The sequence below is a fragment of the Orcinus orca genome, chromosome 14 (assembly GCF_937001465.1).
Source record: "Orcinus orca chromosome 14, mOrcOrc1.1, whole genome shotgun sequence".
NCBI classification, from domain to species: Eukaryota; Metazoa; Chordata; class Mammalia; order Artiodactyla; family Delphinidae; genus Orcinus; species Orcinus orca.
In genome coordinates, this window is record NC_064572.1 from 37369590 (window position 1) to 37387282 (window position 17693).

A 17693-nucleotide genomic window follows, 5' to 3' on the forward strand; every position below is an offset into this window, starting at 1 on the left:
CTGGAGGCCAGGTCATGCCATATACCTATGTGTTTTATGGTGCCTGGAATAGTCAATGTTGTCGAATTGCATTTGCTATGGGTTGGGGACAAATGGGCTGTGTGAATTTCAAAGGGCTGCTTTCACCTTTAGGGGAGCCCTACGGTTGAAAAACCCAGGCTGGGCATCGTGACTACTTTGGGTTGGAATCCTGAATCCACTACTTTCAGTTGTTAACAAGGAATAAACAAACAAACAAATGAGACTGATAAAGTCAAAAAAGCTCTGCTAACAGCTAGTCTGAAGTGGGGGAACTGAGAATTTAAACAAAAATCCCATCTTGGAAAATGTGAGGTATGTGGCTTTCGGACGCTCCGGAGAGGAACTTCCTTGGAGGCGCAGTGGTTAAGAATCCACCTGCCAATGCATGGGACATGGGTTCGAGCCCTGGTCCAGGAAGATCCCACATGCCGCGGAGCAACTAAGCCCGTGCACCACAACTACTGAGCCTGCGCTCTAGAGCCTGTGAGCCACAACTACTGAGCCTGCGAGCCCCAGCTACTGAAGCCCATGCACCTAGAGCCCATGCTCCACAACAAGATAAGCCACCACAATGAGAAGCCCGCACACCGCAACGAAGAGTAGCCCCCGCTCAACGCAACTAGAGAAAGCCAGCATGCAGCAACGAAGACCCAACACAACCAAAAATAAATAAATAAATAAAATTGAAAATAATAATACTAAAACTTCTTTATACAATGGAATACTACTCAGCCATAAAAAAGAATGAAATAATGCCATTTGCAGCAACATGGATGGACCGAGAAATTATCATACTAAGTGAAGGAAGTCAGAAAGAAAGCCAAATACCATATGATATCACTTATATGTGGAATCTAAAATATTACGTAAATGAACTTATCCACAAAGTAGAAACAGACTCACAGACATAGAGAACAGATTTGTGGTTGCCAAGGGAGAGGGTGTATGGGGGAGGGATGGAATTAGCAGATGCAAACTATTATATATAGAATGGATGAACAACAAGGTCTGTATAGCACAGGGAACTATATTCAATATCCTGTAATAAAACAATGGAAAAGAAAAAAAAAAAATCCCATCTTGGCAAAACTGTTCTGTAACTTGCAAAACAGATTAAGCTGAACCAATTAAACAATAACTCCCCATTCTCCCCTCCCTCCAGCCCCTGGCAACCGCCATTCTACTTTCTGTCTGAATTAATGTGATGACTCTAGGTACCTCATGTAAGTGGAATCATATCGTATTTGCCTTTTTGTCCCTGGCTTATTCCACTTAGCATAATTTCGTCAAGGTTCGTGCATGTTGTGGCATGTGTCAGAATTTTTTCCTGTTTAAGGCTGAATAATATTCCATTGTATGCATATACATTTTGTTTATCCATTCTTCTGTTGATGGACACCTGTTCTGGCTGTTGTAATGCTGCTATGAACATGGGTGCATATCTGCATGACTCGTGTTCTGAAGAACTCCTTGGTGCTCCGGCAACTCTCTAGTTTACAGATTCTGACCAATCCCCGCCAAGGTCATTCTGTGATCAACTTCAGCTCCCCCATCTCAACAAGTGACCTTTCCTAGCTCCCACGATTACCTGGTATGTGCTCCCCCTTGCTGCAACCAGCTAATAAATCTAACTTTGATTATATGTGTGTTCCAAGAGGGCTTTAGCTGGTGGGCTTTAAAAAGATGATACCTGTAAAGCGTGGGGTCCACAATAAACACTTAATAAGAGGTGAATGTCTCCTTTCCATTGACCATGATAAGAGCAGCTGTGTGAGTCCCTGTTGTGGGCAATATTCCGTGTGCATTTATAACGTCATCCCACAGGATAAGCTCGTGGACTTGCTGGGCTATGAGCTCTTACTCCAGGAGACTGTGTAAAGTGGAGGATGGTGAGGTTGCAGAGCCAGAGCCAGACTCAAAAATGGTTGTGCCAGCTACTCTTCTGAAGGGAAATTTGTTATCCTGGGGGCACCAGTGTCAGAGGCCCAGCAATCAAAGGGACCCCCTAGAGGGGAGCTGAAGGAGAAAAGGCCTCAAGGGCACCCATGGTCTGTAGAAGGAGGAGGTGGCCAAGCTGGTCTATGGTCGATCCTTAACCCATTCACCAAGGGGCTTCTCCCCTCTGTGGACACCCCCTCTTTCATCCCCCACCCAGGCAGGACGTGGCAGCAGAGTGTAGAGGGAAGGGGAACTCATTGGGGATCACCAATAATGGTAGAAGAACAGAAGAGGCTTCCAGGGAGAGGAAAAACTCGCACAAGCCAAGGTATGGAGGCATGAAAGTGCATAAGTGTGTGTGTGTGTGTGTGTGTGTGTGTGTGTGTGTGTGTGTGTGTGTTCTAGGGGAAAAGCCTTAAAAACCCCTATGATCCACGGGGTCCTTCAGAACCAAACTCGGGGCTGTGTGTGTATGGCGGGGGGGGGGCTCTTTAGCATACGGTAATCTACCCCTCCCTTATCACACAAACTGAACATTTGCACAACCAAATTCATCATAAGGGACACATTCTGCCCAGATTCTCAGTCATCCGCCAAGCGTCTTGGACACTTCTGCGAGCCTATGGGGCAAGAGCAATCTGTACCGATAACTTGGGTGTTGCCCAAAAATTCTGCCTGGACTTTCCATAACTTGTTTTGTTCCTCATCTATCTTTTCCTGACTCTTTTAATCGATATTACACCTTGCTGTTTGTGCTGGCATGACTCTGGTTAATTTCTTTTTTATTCTCACGTCTTCATGGATTTTTGGTGGGTTTCTCCATTTGGCTTGTTCTGATTGGCTGTAATTATTGCCTTTCATTTTGCCGTTCTTTAGTGATTCTTTTCCCTCTGAGCAGCTGCTGGGCAATTTAATAAGGTGGGGGGCCCACCCCTTTATATGTGGCATGTGTATTGTTTCCAGCCTCGTATTTCTACTGGTAGTTGGTTGTTGAACAGAACTACGGAAAGTTCTTTGAGCTAATGGAACCTCTCTCCTCATTTCCAGTTTCTACAGACTCTTGAAAAGTAAAGACCATTTATGGCTTACAAGCAAACAAAAACAAACAGAACAACCAAAATAGTACGCTGAATACAAAAATTAGTATTCGAACAAATAACTAAAATCCATGAAAACGTCTGTGATTTAGTAGCCCGGAGCCTGACTCTAACACTTCCCCAAGTCTGCCTAACAAAATATCATTTTCCATTAATCGCTTAGCAATTTGTTCAAGAGGCATGGGCTCCCTGAACATGTGCACCATTGGAAAACTAGTTAACGATGCTCTGCATTAGAAACATTCTTAACCTTAGAAAGCAGACGCTAACTCATAGCTGAAACAGAAACGCAAAAATCATTTTAGGAACAACTTAACTGTTATTACTTAGTAATACCAAGGGAGGAATACTTTGTGTTAAAAGCACTTACCTGACACGTCTATAAAACAATGGAGCCCAGGCTGGTAGGTGTAGCACACAGCGCCCTTAAGAGAAACGATCAGTATTCACAATGAGATTTATGTTCTCAATTAAGCAATTCAATTATTGGTTTAAGGGAGGTAGCATTTCTCCCAGCAATTTAAAAAGCCTCTTAACACTAATTTTTAACCAATTGCACTCAAAAGTACAATGGTAACTTAAAAGGGGGAAAAGTTAGAGACACATTTCATAGGTTCTCACAAGCTTTTTGTCTTGTCTTTTTCTTCTTCAGATGGAATCATTTTTTTTTTGGTTCCATTGCATATGTAATTTGTCTTTTGCCACAGACACTTGAGAATGGCCAAGAAAAGATTGAGGGGCTGTTGGTGTCTATATTAGCTGGGGCCCCAACAGGAAAGAAGAGGGGGCCTCAACAAAGGGCCATTTGATGAGGTTTCATTCACAAAGTGGGGGGCGTAGGGGACCCACAGTGGAAAGTGCAGTGACGTGTGTGGCTTGGTGGCGTCCCAGCTGTTACCCCACAGCCCCTCAGGATGGTGGGGTGTGTGGGAGAGCAGTTACGGCATGAGGAGGGAGATACGCATACAGATGACCATTTTGAGCAGGTCAGGACTGTGTCCAGGGACAGAGCCAGCCTCAGGTGACCTTGCAGGGAGGCAGCTGGGGCAAGAAATAAATACCTTCACCCTCCTCCCTCCTTCTAATCTCTGCTGGGCACCCCAGTGGCTGAACCAGCCTTCATCCAGAGGGTTTGAAACTCTTGGTGAAATCTACACAAGTCAGTCCCCCAAGGTGGAAGGGCCAAGGGTGTACTGGGTTGGGGGCAAAGTTAGTCCGAGGGTGTCCCTGCTCTTCTTGCCAGCCATGGGTCCTCTCACATATTCAGAGATAGTGTCTCTGCCTGCTCTCCTGTTCCATCCACCACTGGCACCTTTCTAGGTCCATTTGCAAAGTCTGTTAATGGACCTCTTTATCTTGCTTTGAAGACAGAAGCCATATCTCATTACCCAACCTCCAGCTTTTAAACTTGGCTGTAGTGTTTCAGTGCCTCCACCACGAGGTGACCCTCACATTTCCCTCCGTGCCCGAGGAGGTAGACAGCCTGGTGGTGGTCACTGGACCGCAGGATGGAGGACCTCGGCATCCTCTACGTTCTGACATTCCTTGGTTATGCTGCTTTTGATGGACTTTCCAGCATCTCAGTTTCATTTTTAGCAATGAGCCCATTCTTGGTACATTTCTGTCTGTGATCATTTGAAGTCTCCAGTTAAAGGTTTATTTCACTTCTTCTAACTTTCTTCACTTTTCCCACAGTGTAGAGTTTCTCCTTTTTTGGGTCTCCAAAGACAAAGGAGCAGTAGGTGACATGGGAGATTCATCAGAAAAGCACACACTTGGAGTCAGTACACTCTGAGCATCCCTAGGGGTTCTTCACCTGGACCTGTGCCTCAGCATTCCTGCACGGGTCCTTCTGGGGCTGGAAGCCAGGGGTCTGCTGCTGGGACACTGTGGAGACTTTGGGTCCCACCCACCAGGCAGCTCTGTCCAGTTTCTCTGTGTAGTTATTTTATGGTTTTGGCAGAACGAGGGGATGGCCGTTCAAAATGACTGCTGTCATTTCCTCACTGGTTAATCTGAGCATGGGATGAAATTTCTAGTGTAATTTCTGGCAGATTAGAAGGAAGAAGTGAAGCCCAACTACAGTTTGGACTTGAGGCAGAGTCTAATTTGACTGTATTTGAAACTTTGCAACAACAAAAAGGAAACAAACTAGCAAAGAGAGGAAAGGACCTCAATTGTCTTCTTATGTCTGCCCAGCCAGTAAATTGTCTATGCACAGAATTACATGCTGGGAATGAACAGGAAGATCTAAAGCAGTTTCCAGGGATCTTAAAAACAAACAAACAAATAGACAATAATATTTCTATTCTAGAGATGCTGACACCTGGGTCTGGGCTGGGGCCTCTGCATTAGTCTATTTTAAGGAAATGGAGTCTACGTTGCTGAGGTTAAGTATCCCCACCCCCACCCCCTGTGGGGCACAGGACAGTGTGGACGTGCTGTCTTTGTGATGATGGATGACACTTACAACCTTCATAATTCAGGTAGCTGTGCAAGAAATGCCACTTTAATTTTCTGTAATCGAACCTAATTTATATCAAGTTCCCATTTTCTGATTAAAATGTGGTTATTTCAGGTTAAAGTCAGTCAATTCACAGTCCCTTTTCTTCCCAGGATGGATTTACAGCACTGGGGGATTTGTGACTTACCCTGGTGTGTGATGGGGCTGCTGGGGGTCTACCATTCAGGAGATGTTCCATCCTAGTCAATACCCACTGGTGTATCTAGACCTACCTTACCTCTGAGGTCTGTCCTGTCTTCCTGCTGGACCCTGGCAGAAATTTCCATTGAGTTCCCAGCCATAAGGTTCACACTGTACCTGCTGAGAGTCTTGCCCTGGCTTCAGAGCCCCTCTAGGTAAGCCACACAGGAAGACGTTTGCCTGCTTTCTGAACTCTCTCTATCCAGGTCTGTGGACACTCTGTGACACTGCCTGACCCCATCCTTCTGGGCACTTCCATGTAGCCTTTATACTTATATATGTGAATCTGCAAGGTGGGCCATCAGGCTGGAGACCCAGGGAAGAACTGATGTTGCAGTTCAAGTCCAAAGGCCGTCTGCTGCAGAATTCCCTCTTGCTCAGGGGAAGTCAGGCTTTAATTCCATCCAGGCCTTCAACTCATTGGATGAGGCCCCTCCACATCATGGACAACCAGTTTTATTCAAGGTCCACCAATTTAAATGTTAATCTCATCCAAACACACCCTGACAAAAAGGTCCAGAATAATCTTTGGCCACATATCTGGGCACTGTGGCCCAGCCAAGTTGACATAAAATTAACCATCCCGGTGGCCCTTAGCTCCAGAGGCCAATGGTGGTGTTAAGCACTGGCCTGCTGATGACACGACCTGGGCCATGGTGACCCTAAGCAGGGCCTTACTTGGTGGTCCCTTCTCTTGGTGCCCTGCCACATTCCCGGGGCTACCATCTATGCCTCAGACTGGAAGGACCCAGATCTCTCTAGCATCACAAATCAAGCCTTTGCTAAATCACTCCACCCTCTTCTTATCCTAAAATGGGAGAGGGAGACTGCCCCTTCCCCCTGCCCCACTGGCTCTGCCCTCTTTCTCTGAGGTTGGCCAATTCAAAGGCATAGGATTAAAAATAGCCCTCTCTCCAGAGTCAGCCTGGATGAATTCTTCTGGGGACTCTACTGTGAAAGCGCATTCGTCAGGGGCTTACAGGCCTGTCCAGTCCTGCCTTCCCCCTGCTAGTAGGCGACAAGAAGTGAGCTGCTGTGGCAAATCGCCCATGTCCTCTGGGTATCATACATGACTTCAGAAGCCATCTGTGTCAGCTCCAGCTTCTAGCCTCTTCCCAAGGGAATGGGTAGCTGTGGGCCACAGTGTCTGAGAACTCCAAATGCTTGTTCCCCTTCTAGAGACAAGTGCTCACCCGACATTGAATCCTTTCTGACGACGAAGGCCCTCTGACCTTGCGAACTCCATGAATTCTTTCTCTCCTTTGTCTGAGACCGTGTGGCCAGGAGTTGCAAGATAACGAAGGGATTATAAATCCCAGATTGGAATTCCCGGACCCTTGCCTGCTTGCCTCCCGTCAGGGTCTGCACTCATCCCTTTGCTTCATTTTGCAGCCCGAAAGCAAGATGCCCCTTCTAGCCAGCATTTATTCACTTTTCGAACACTTCCTCGGTGCCTCCTAAGCTCCTGCCTGTGTTGGGTGCTGGGAACGTAGGGACAAATCAGCCACAGGCAGCGCCGTCGAGGGGGCTCCCAGTCTAGTGGGGTCACTGAAGCAGATGGCATCAGAGCTCCGTCCCATCCCCTCAGACCCCATTTTACTGTCGCTGCTGTCAACATCGTGCTTTCAATAGCTCGCACCTGCCGCTCTTCTTGGAGGACTGTGCTAGGGCAACTGAAGCCACCTTGCAAGGATGTGCCTTGGATTTATATTGATACCTTCCTTCTTCAACCCTGGCTGCCTTTAACTCATGCCTGTTGCGCATCAAGTGTGGGAACCCAGCCCCTTGCCTTGGTTTGAGGCAATTCTGAGGTGTAGTTTGTGCTCTTGAGGTCCCCTGTGGGGGTCAGCTTGAAGGCACCTCTGCTTCACTTTCACCCAAGATCTCCCCCTTGCTTGGCTTTCTCTTCCTCCCGTCCTGTTTCCCCACTCCCTCACATACCTTCCCTGGAGAGCTTCCTTCATAAATTACTTGTATGTGATTTCTCCTCCCAAGGTCTTCTTTTTTGGGGAGTCTGTCCTAAGGCAGGCGCAGAAACCTAGTCAGAAAAATATAAAACCACACAATCAAGTTTAAGGGGTGCTGGGAGCACAGCTCGGGAACACAGAGAAAAGTGTGTCGGGGAAGTTTCGGCACCACTGTGATGCCAGACATGTAGCCTTGTGTCTGTCATCCATCTGGCTGCCTGGCTTCTGAGCCCTTTACCTGAGTGTGTCTGGCTGGAATACAGGATTCCACCACAGAAGTTGAAAAGCCCAATACCCCCATTTCCTGCCCTCCTGGTAAGAAGGGCAAAGTCCCCCAACTGGACAGATCTGTCTGGGACTTGCACTGCAGCTGCTGAGTTTCATTTCCTGGGTCGGTGATGGTGGCAGTGCGGGGGCAGGGCCAGCCTTCCAGGGTGGTGGCGTGGGTGATGCACACACCTACGGCTTCCAGTGCTTGCTGGTGGCAGCAGAGGGGTCGTCCCTTGGCTGTTTTGCTCTGAAGTCTTGGCTGTGGTTCTGACTGTGATTTCCTCAATTTCCCCCCACCTGCCCAGCTGTTCTCTCCCGCCTTCTAGCTGGTTCTGTCAGCTCCCTGATAGCCTCTGATATGTGATTTCACTGCTTACGTCACCTGGGAAAGATTCTGTTGAAACCAAGATCCTTGACTGGTTCTTGAGTCAGAAGTTTGGGGAGGATTGAGGAAAAGGACAAGGGAGGGGCACGTGAAAAGGTGCAGAGGTGTAACAGGGCACGAGGATCTGGGAGTCTGGAGTTACTGGGGATGGAGTCAGGGATGGGATGGAGAGCGCCAGGGCAGAAGGCTTTTACGGGCTCTGCTATGGAGATGGGGTTCCATTGGTTCAATCACTCTTTGCTTCAAAATGTAACCCAGATGGGGGGAATGGGCTTTTGACACTTCGTGACCTAAACTCTTTGATGTAAAATAAACCATAGTATATTTTAATTACAAACAAATATTTCTGTAACATCTGCTGCTTCTAAATTCCTGGGTCCTTGGGTCCAGAACTAACTGTAGAGAAAGGGTCCCAATTTATCTTGAATTCTAACTCCCCTCACATAAAGGGAACCAAGGTAAGTGGGATGATCCTTTTTAAAGCAGTTCACATTCTGCGTTTAATCTGGATGCATTATTTTCATCACCTCATTTTACAGATGAAGACACTAAGGCTCATATAACTTAGAGGGTTTTTTGAGGTGGCTCCGTGACAGAACACTGATGCTAGTGTGTGAATCAAGACCCTCCCGCTCACAGCACTAAGTCTCTTCCTACGCACTTCTCTTAAGATTTTATCTGCAGGTCACGTTCCAGTGTCTGCCTAGAGCACATGTGAAATACGGCTCACCTCCAGTATCGCGAGGAGGCATCAATCTTACTTCTTCTGTATCTTTCCAGTTTGGATGTGAGAGATGTACATTCATCAGGGACGCCTGAGACGACTGTTAAGGATTCAGCTCTAACTGACCAAAAGCCTCAGGGTTTACAATTATAAGTAGATCTAACCTTGGCAGTGAGGGTCTAATAAATGAAACTGTGATGTCCATAAGTTTGAGATGCTATGGTTTACATGTTTGAGTAAATCAAAGCCTTTTAGCAGTATCCACGAGCAGTAAGCTGCTGAGGACGTGAACCTATTGGGAGAAAACCCACGTTATGGTAATAGACACTATTTACCGAACATCCATGACGTACTGCATACCATCCTAGGTAGGTGTATATGGCACTTATACAATCCACGCAAGACCCAGTGAGGTAGGCGTGGGCATGCCCATTTTACAGACATAGAATTCAAGGTTCAAGATGACCTAACCACATTTGTCTGAGATCATACAGCTGGTAAGTGGAAAACCTGGGGTTCAGACCATTCTGTCTGACTCCAAAGTCCAAGCACTTCCATCTACAATCTTGCTACTCAAAGTGTGGTCCTTGGACCAGCAGCACCGGCATGACCTGGGATCTTGTTAGTAATGCAGCATCCCAGGCTCCATCCTAGACCCGGCTAATCAGAATTTGCATTTGAACAAGATTCCCAGGTGATGTCTGTTCACATTAAATTTCAAGGCACTGCTCTGGGCTTCACTACCTGGGCTTCATATTTTCAGGATCTTGTGGGTGCAGTTCTGATTGCCATAGTCTCAACTGAGCATGAACAGGACAAAGTCTCATGGAGCATCTTCCTTCCCCTCTATGTAGAGAATTGCTCTACTTCAGCCCCATATCGATGAAAAGGTTTTAAACCGCTGGAGACAGCGCCAGAATCTGTAAAAGGGAGGGCGGACTGGCCTGTGATATTCGGTTTGGCCAGCAGGGGGCACCTGCAGTATCTGCCTAGGCAGCGTCCCCTGCAGCAGGAAAAACGGGTGGGAAGCTCAGACCATGGCAATAGGGAGGGTGTAATGTAGGCATACTACGGTGAAAAAGCCTTACTCTCCGCTTGCTTAGCCTGGGGGACCTCGCTCTGTGGTCCAGAGGTGGAGGCAGCTTTTGTCAACGTGTGCGTTTCGGGGTAAGTGACGGCACTAACCCCTTGGAAAAGCCCACGCACCTCTCCGCAGCCTGTAAACCTGCGCATGGACGCAGGAGCATGTGGACAGGGCTTGGGGGTCGGGGGTGGGGGTCTGGGTTCTAATTCTGCCTTTGCCACGAACTCCCAGTGCGATTTTCGGCCTGGATTCCTTTTCTCAGCCTCAGTTCCCTCAGCTATCTGAGGAATAAGGTGCATAAGATCACCTCGGGTCAATTCAAGCTGCAACATTCTGCTAAGTCATAATTAAAACGCCCCACGAGAACACTCTCTATTTAAAAGAATTATTTTGTCAAATCAAACTGTGCAAAGCTAATTATCACTCCTTAATTCATCTATTTTATAACTTTCACTTTTATTCTGCCTAAGATTTTTTTTTTCTGGTACAGAAGTGAATATTTAAAATATGAAAAGAAATCACAACAAAACACAAATTTGAATAAGTTGCCAAATACCACAAACAGCCTCAAATTCAGAAAGACGGTATAATATTTTCACTAAATAACTCTCTAACACATCTCTATAGTGCTTTCAAATTCCTACATTTTTTGGCTTCATACTCTTTGATCATATCTCTGTAAAATTGTCATTTGATAATATTTTGCAAGCAAAGAATTAAAAAGATAAGCTGTTGTTTCCTCTAACAGAGTTGGTCAAAATTTATGTTTTAGTCTTGATATTTGGGATGTGTAAACCATACGTCTTCAGACACAGACATACTGTAGTCTCGCTACAGGATTGTGCTATACAAACAGGAAAACAGAAGAAACTGTATTTCACCCAATTCCCATCAACCCAGAGAAAATATATGGTGCATTTATAACTTATACGCTGTATTCTTGAGTCTATTCTTGAGAGGAGAGAACTTGCATTTTGACTAAACGTCAGTGAGAATTCTGGCCTCCACCATCAATTGTATACCTTTGATGACTTGAAGACTTCTTCACAGGTTGACTTCTGGCTCAGTACATCTTAAACCTTGCATCTCCTCCGTTCTCCATTTACTTCTGGTGCCAGGTGCAGTAGGACATGTTCCTGCGGTGACAGGCCTGGGGGTCTTATACTTTCATGACAGGTTGCCTAATGAGTCAGCGTGCAGAGTATTCCTGGAAGCCGTTCCTACACTCCTGCTTTATCCAAAGCTCTGGAGGAAACTGGGGCTGAGATTCCATTGGGGGTGAGATCCCATCCCTGCTGTTGAAGGATTTTAACATGCCAGGGGGTGGGAGTGATGCAGGCCACGGGCTATGGCTGGGCAAGGCTTTGCTCTCATCTGCCCCCAAAATGTGTCCGTGGAGGATGGGGCGACTAGAAAAACTTCTTTCACTGCTGTTAATTTTTCTTCACCTCTTCTGAGCTGGTTCAAACCTCAGTGCCATTTTCCTCCTATCTGATGCGTCCTTTCTTTCCATTCACTGTTTTTCTCACCACGTTCCGAAAGTCTGGAATTATGAGTAGGCTTCAATAGCTGAATCCTACTTTTCCTTCTCACTTCAAACCACAAATTGAGACATTAACCTAAATGGAAGCTAATGGCTTGGTTATTCCTGTTTTTTCTAGAGAGTATTCCTTAGGTAGGCTTCCCTGCCTCTTGCCTGTGCTGGTGATTCTCCGCCTAAGTTTTTGTTTGTCTGTGTTTTTAAATTAAACCTCAAATGAGGATGTAGAGAGCCAAATTCAGAATGAGGGAAACTCTATAGGACAAATAACCTGACTTCTTTGAAAAAGAAAAGGCATGAACAAAATAACAGGGGTGGGAAAGAAACTTCTGGATGAAAAGAAACTTAAGAGACATATCAACCACATGCCATGTGTGGACACTGTTTGGATCTCCATTTGAACCAATCACCTATAAAAAGAACATTTGTGAAACATGTGGGGACGTTTGAACGTGGTCTGGAAATCAGCTGATACTAAGGAATTTTTGTTAATTGGTTGGGTGCGAGCTAGCGATGGTTTGGATTATGGTTCAGCACATGGTCCTCTCCTACGACCCATGTCCCCCAACCATGAGGGATCTACGGGGAAGGAGGAGGCAGGTGCAAAACTCCGAAGACGAAATGGCAGTGGCCTCAGTCCATGGGGTGGTGGTAGGTTAGTGGGAAGGGATGAACCACAGAACCATTTTTCTCCGCCCAGTTTCTCCCATCATCTCCTCCCATTGTCATACCTTTTCTTGTCCTCGGGCTTTACTTCGTTGCCTCTTCTTAGGAAGCCCTCCTTTTGGCCTTACCCTTCTCTATACTCTACCCTACCTTTGACCTGCCTGCTCCCGGAAGCTGTCTCCACCACAGCACCCACTGTCGTCCCTTCTCTGAAAGTCCACTGTACACCTTGAATTTACAGGCATTAGTGTACAGGTCACCTTTGGTCACCTGCTTATCTCCCCCGTTGGCCAGACTTGGGCCTCATGTGTGCTGCACCCATCTTATTCTACATGCTAAGAAAAGGTTTGCTACTGAAAAGCACACCAGGCAAAGATATTTTATCCTGGAAAGTATATCTGCATAGAGATGGGGTGCCCCCATTAGTGCCTTAACAACTGGAGGTGAGTTTGGAGGCAGTGAGAGTACCAGATGGGAACCTGCAGGCCCCCTGGAGGATGAGGGATGTGGCTTTATTTCATCATGTCCCATCCCCGATCATAGCACTTCAAAGATGCTCTCTTGGATGATGAGGCGGGAGTCCTGGCAGGCAAGACATTGGTCTGCTCCACCGCAGGGGTTCTCAACCCGGGGCACACTAGAATCACCTGGGGTGCTGAAAAGTCGATCCTCATGTACAGCCCTGCTCGTCCCTTGAAGACTCATTAAAACAAAATCTGTGGGGATGGGGTGTGGACCCAGCCACCTTATTTTCAAAAATCCATCTAGGTGATTCCAGTTGCAGCCGAGGCTGAGAGGCACTGGGCTGTGGAAATCTTTGGCCCACTACAGAGCTGGGATTTAACGGAGTCATTTACAAAGCTGCCAGCTGTTCCTTGTTGGCTGTGCCAACAGAGAGAACAAGCTTACCGTTTTTTATTTCTATGAAATACAGTAAATAATCTCAACAGTATGCAAGGGAAGGTTCTTAAAGCCACATGCTTCAGGAGAAAGTCAAAGGGGTGGAAGAGAGGTCTTTTTGCACACGGGAAAGGGGCTGGGCAATCATTTCAGATGCTTTCACCTTCCTTGTTTGGGGTAGGAGCTGGAGCATGGGGTGGGGGGTGGGACAGCAGGCAGGTGAGCAGGAGAATGGGAGCCTAAGGAAGAGCATCAGGCTTGAGATTCACAGGTACAAGGCGAACACAGTCTGAGAAGGACTTGGCTGCCTGGAGCCTCAGGTCCCCAACCTACCACCTCCCTCTACCTTGGAGTTAAAGTGCCCAGAGGACATGACCCAGTGAGGCGCGGCTGGGAGCCGGGTGGGGCAGGTGTGGGTGGCTGAGGGGTGCTGGTAAAAGAAGAGAAGCACCAACCAGCTTGGTGACCCTCTGCCACCACAAGCAGGGGTCTGTCTCGCTCTTAGCGCTTGCTACCCTGTGTGACCACTGAGTGGGCTAAAGGGAGGAATTATTTCCGTGATACTTGAGGTACAAAAAGTGACACATTTCCTAGTTTTTCTAAACAATATAAAATCCAGCTCTGAGCTTCTGCTCACCCAGCCATTCCTGCGTTCTCCTCAGACAAGCGCCCTGATGCTTCCATGAACCACGGCGGCTGCCCGTTTCCTTTTCTCTGCTCCTTCTGTTAATGGCTGTCACTGCTTCCCTGGGAAGGACCCTGTGATGATGGTCTGGTTCCCACTAGGAACAGAAACCCAGACCCTCCCCTTCTGCAGCCCATCCTGAGGGGCTGAAACGAGACTCCTTTCAATCCCCAACGTTCAAGGCAGAAAACGCCTCACCTAAGACTAGCTGTTCTCATTGGATGCCTCTGGGGAACTGTAAAAACTGATGCCTGGCTCTCACCTCCAGATTCTCTGACTTAATTGGTCTGGATAAAATCTGGGCATAGTGATTTTTAAAAGTTCCAGGTGACTCTGACTTGCAGCCAAGATCGAGAAGCACTGCCAGCCCAATTCTCTTTACTGCGTGTAGAGAAGAGGCACAGACCCAGCTGCCTGCAGAGGCTGAGTGGTTAACATCAACACAGGATTACCTGGGGTCTCCCACCTGCCCAGATCCAGTGTCTTTAAAAGCCCTGTGCAGGCTGCAAACAGTGGCTGCAGGGTGGCCCTCAGTGGCCAGTGAGGGACCATTCACCCAGAATTTTTAAAACAAAAGCTTATTCATGTACATAGCCAGCCACAGGTAAAGGAAGCCCAAAACTTCAGGAATGAAAGCCCTGGCTATCTCTTCAGGGGGATAAGACACAGTTATTTCTAAACGAGGTTATAGTGTATTTCTAACAAATCATCCTGCTACACTGGTTTACTTGTCCATCTACCTTCAATGCCAGTTCCACAGGACCAGGGACCACGGCTATGAGTTTCCTGCTATACTGATACTTCACAGGCCAGAGGCTGGCACTCAGCCAAGCACTGTTGCAAGAGCAGATGAATGCCTAGATGGATGGACGGATGGGTGCGTGGATACACGATGAGTACATGGACGGATGAACCGGAATCGCTGCCTCCTGAGAGGCTCTGGAATACCAGCCTCTCACTCAAGGTTTATGGTTCTTTGCACAAGCTAGAATTGGCAAGGGACATCTGGAAGCAGAGCAGCCTATAAATTCAACTTTTAAAAAGGCCAGAGCCTCAGAGCCCCGGAAGGCTTTATTTTAGCTATTCACAGGGCTGCAGCTTAAGATTTTAGAAGAGTAGCCACCTTGTCAGCCTCTCTACCTTGTGACCTGCAGACCCCACGACTGAGTGGGAAGAAAGTGCATTCTTTTTTTTAACATCTTTATTGGAGTATAACTGCTTTACAGTGGTGTGTTAGTTTCTGCTGTATAACAAAGTGAATCAGCTATACGTATACATATATCCCCATATCCCCTCCCTCTCGCCTCTCCCTCCCACCCTCCCTATCCCACCCCTCTAGGTGGTCACAAAGCAGCGAGCTGATCTCCCTGTGCTACGTGGCTGCTAGGAAAGCGCATTGTGATGAAAGCCATCAACCTCGAAGAGTGATCCTTCCCATACAAGGATTTATAAGAAAAAAAATGCCACAGTGAAAAGAGTAAGATCTCTGTCTTTCATTCTTCTCCAGCTCCTTTTATTCCTGGAGGGAGTACCTTTGAGCTGCCTTTTCTTTCACTATTGTGTTGGTCTTTTCTCTGCAACCTGTACAGAAGGGAATCCCCCAGGACAGAGACACCTCGAGCTGGGGGGGAACATGGATGTGAGGTGGCTGTATGCCAACTCCTGGCCTGAGCTGGTTTCACGCCGGCTGTGCCTAACCAGCCCGCACACCTGCAGGCTTCTCACCTCTCTTCTAGTCAGTGAGGAGAAAGCAGTTCATGTTCCTGCAGGGCAGGCCCCCTCCAGCCAGGGATGGTGGGTATGGGCCTGTCTGTAGGACCATGCCTTGGGCGGCTGGCGGGTTCTCGTTTGCTCTATGGAAGCTTTCGGAACCTGATTTTGGTCAGGCCTATAGGACAGAGGGGTGAAGAGTCCAGTAGGAACGCATGGGTCAGCAGTCTGTTCCGCGCCCTTACCCCTGGCCCTCGCCCAGGCAGAGACTGAGGCTACTGAACCCTGTTTTTAGACGTTGTCATGAACCGTAAGCCCGTGCCTGATGGGGTGTAAGTGCTCTGCCCCTGTTTGAGGTAGTGAGTGCACCAGATGATGGCTGAGGTGTGCCCAACGTGGAACCTTTCTAAGGAAGGGGGCAGTCAACCGTCCTTCCTCAACACATGCTGTGCTGGATGCTAGGACCATAAAGGACCCAGTGAACCCATAAGGGGCAACTTATTTTTTATTTTTTTGCGGTACGCGGGCCTCTCACTGTTGTGGTCTCTCCCGTTGCGGAGCACAGGCTACGGACGCGCAGGCCCAGCGGCCATGGCTCACGGGCCCAGCCGTTCCGCGGCATGTGGGATCTTCCCGGACCGGGGCACGAACCCGTGTCCCCTGCATCGGCAGGCGGACTCCCAACCACTGCGCCACCAGGGAACCCCGGGCCATCTTATTTTGAGGATGTGAACTTTCTCTGTCGGAGTCCTGCTCTGTGCTAGGCTCGGTGCTTTACACATTTTATTTTCTTTAATCCTCACATCAGCCCTGCAAATGAGCACGATCACCCCATCTTAGAGAAGAGGAAATAGAGGCCCAGAGTCATACAGCTAGTAAGTGAAGGAGCCGTGCTTAAGATCTTGGCGTGTCTGATGCAAAGCCCAGTGGCTGACACCTAAAGGCTCTGAAGAAATTCCTGAGGCTCTTCAGGGCACATGTGTACATAAGAGATGGGAGGAGGGGTGCGCAGGCAGGATGCCGACCTTGCCAGGCAGTGTCAGGAGGAACAAAGCTGCTGAGAGTCTGAGACTCACAATGAATAAGGACAGGTGGGCTCAAGGACTTATTCATTTTTTCTGCAGTTAGTTGAACAAGGACAGCATCTGAAATGTGAAGCTTGGGGCAAGGCTAATAGATGGAGATGAAAGAACACTGTTTACCTTCCCATTCTCTATGGGGGGCATCCATTCATGTATTGACGCAATTTGGATGAAAGAACAAATACAGTGGGGCATTAAATAGACTCCCAGAGACAAACTGTATCATTTGGAGAAAGTAAAATGAGTTTTAACAGGAATAACTCCTGAGTTCACCACTAGGACCGTAATATCAGGTAGACAAGTGCAAGCCAGAAGGGGCAGAGCTTTAGGACCTGCCTCAGAAAGGCTGGAGGGTTTTAGTCTCAGGGCTCATGACAGCATGGTTTCTACTCGGAGAAACAGCAGAACCAGAGAAAAGATGGGTGTTTTTGCTCTGTGGAGATCTCATCTGCATGGTTGAGATGATGTTTGGTCAACTGGAATATGCATACAGAAGCATTCATTCATTCATTCATTCGTTCAGAAATATTAGTGTTGCATCTGCCAGGGTCAGGCATTCATGGATTTCCTAATGTAGAGACGGATAGTAAACAAATGCAGAAACGACAAGACTGATTCAGATGCTGACCTAAGTGTGTGACGAAATTGAAACAGGGGCTATGCCAGAAAGTAACTGGTGGGTGGAGGCTACTTTTGATTGGGTGGCCGGGAAAGCCCTCTTTGAGAAGGTGACATTTGAGCTGACATCTGAATGGCAAGAAGGAGCCAGGCGTGGAGGTCCAGGCAAAGGGAGCAGCAGTGGAGAGCCTGAGGCAGGGATCAACCTAGTGTGTTTGAAGAACAGAAATAAGGAGCTGAGCTTTAGTCCTATTAGTGTGACATGGCAGGGATGGCTAACTACTCACCAAGCTTTTTGCTTC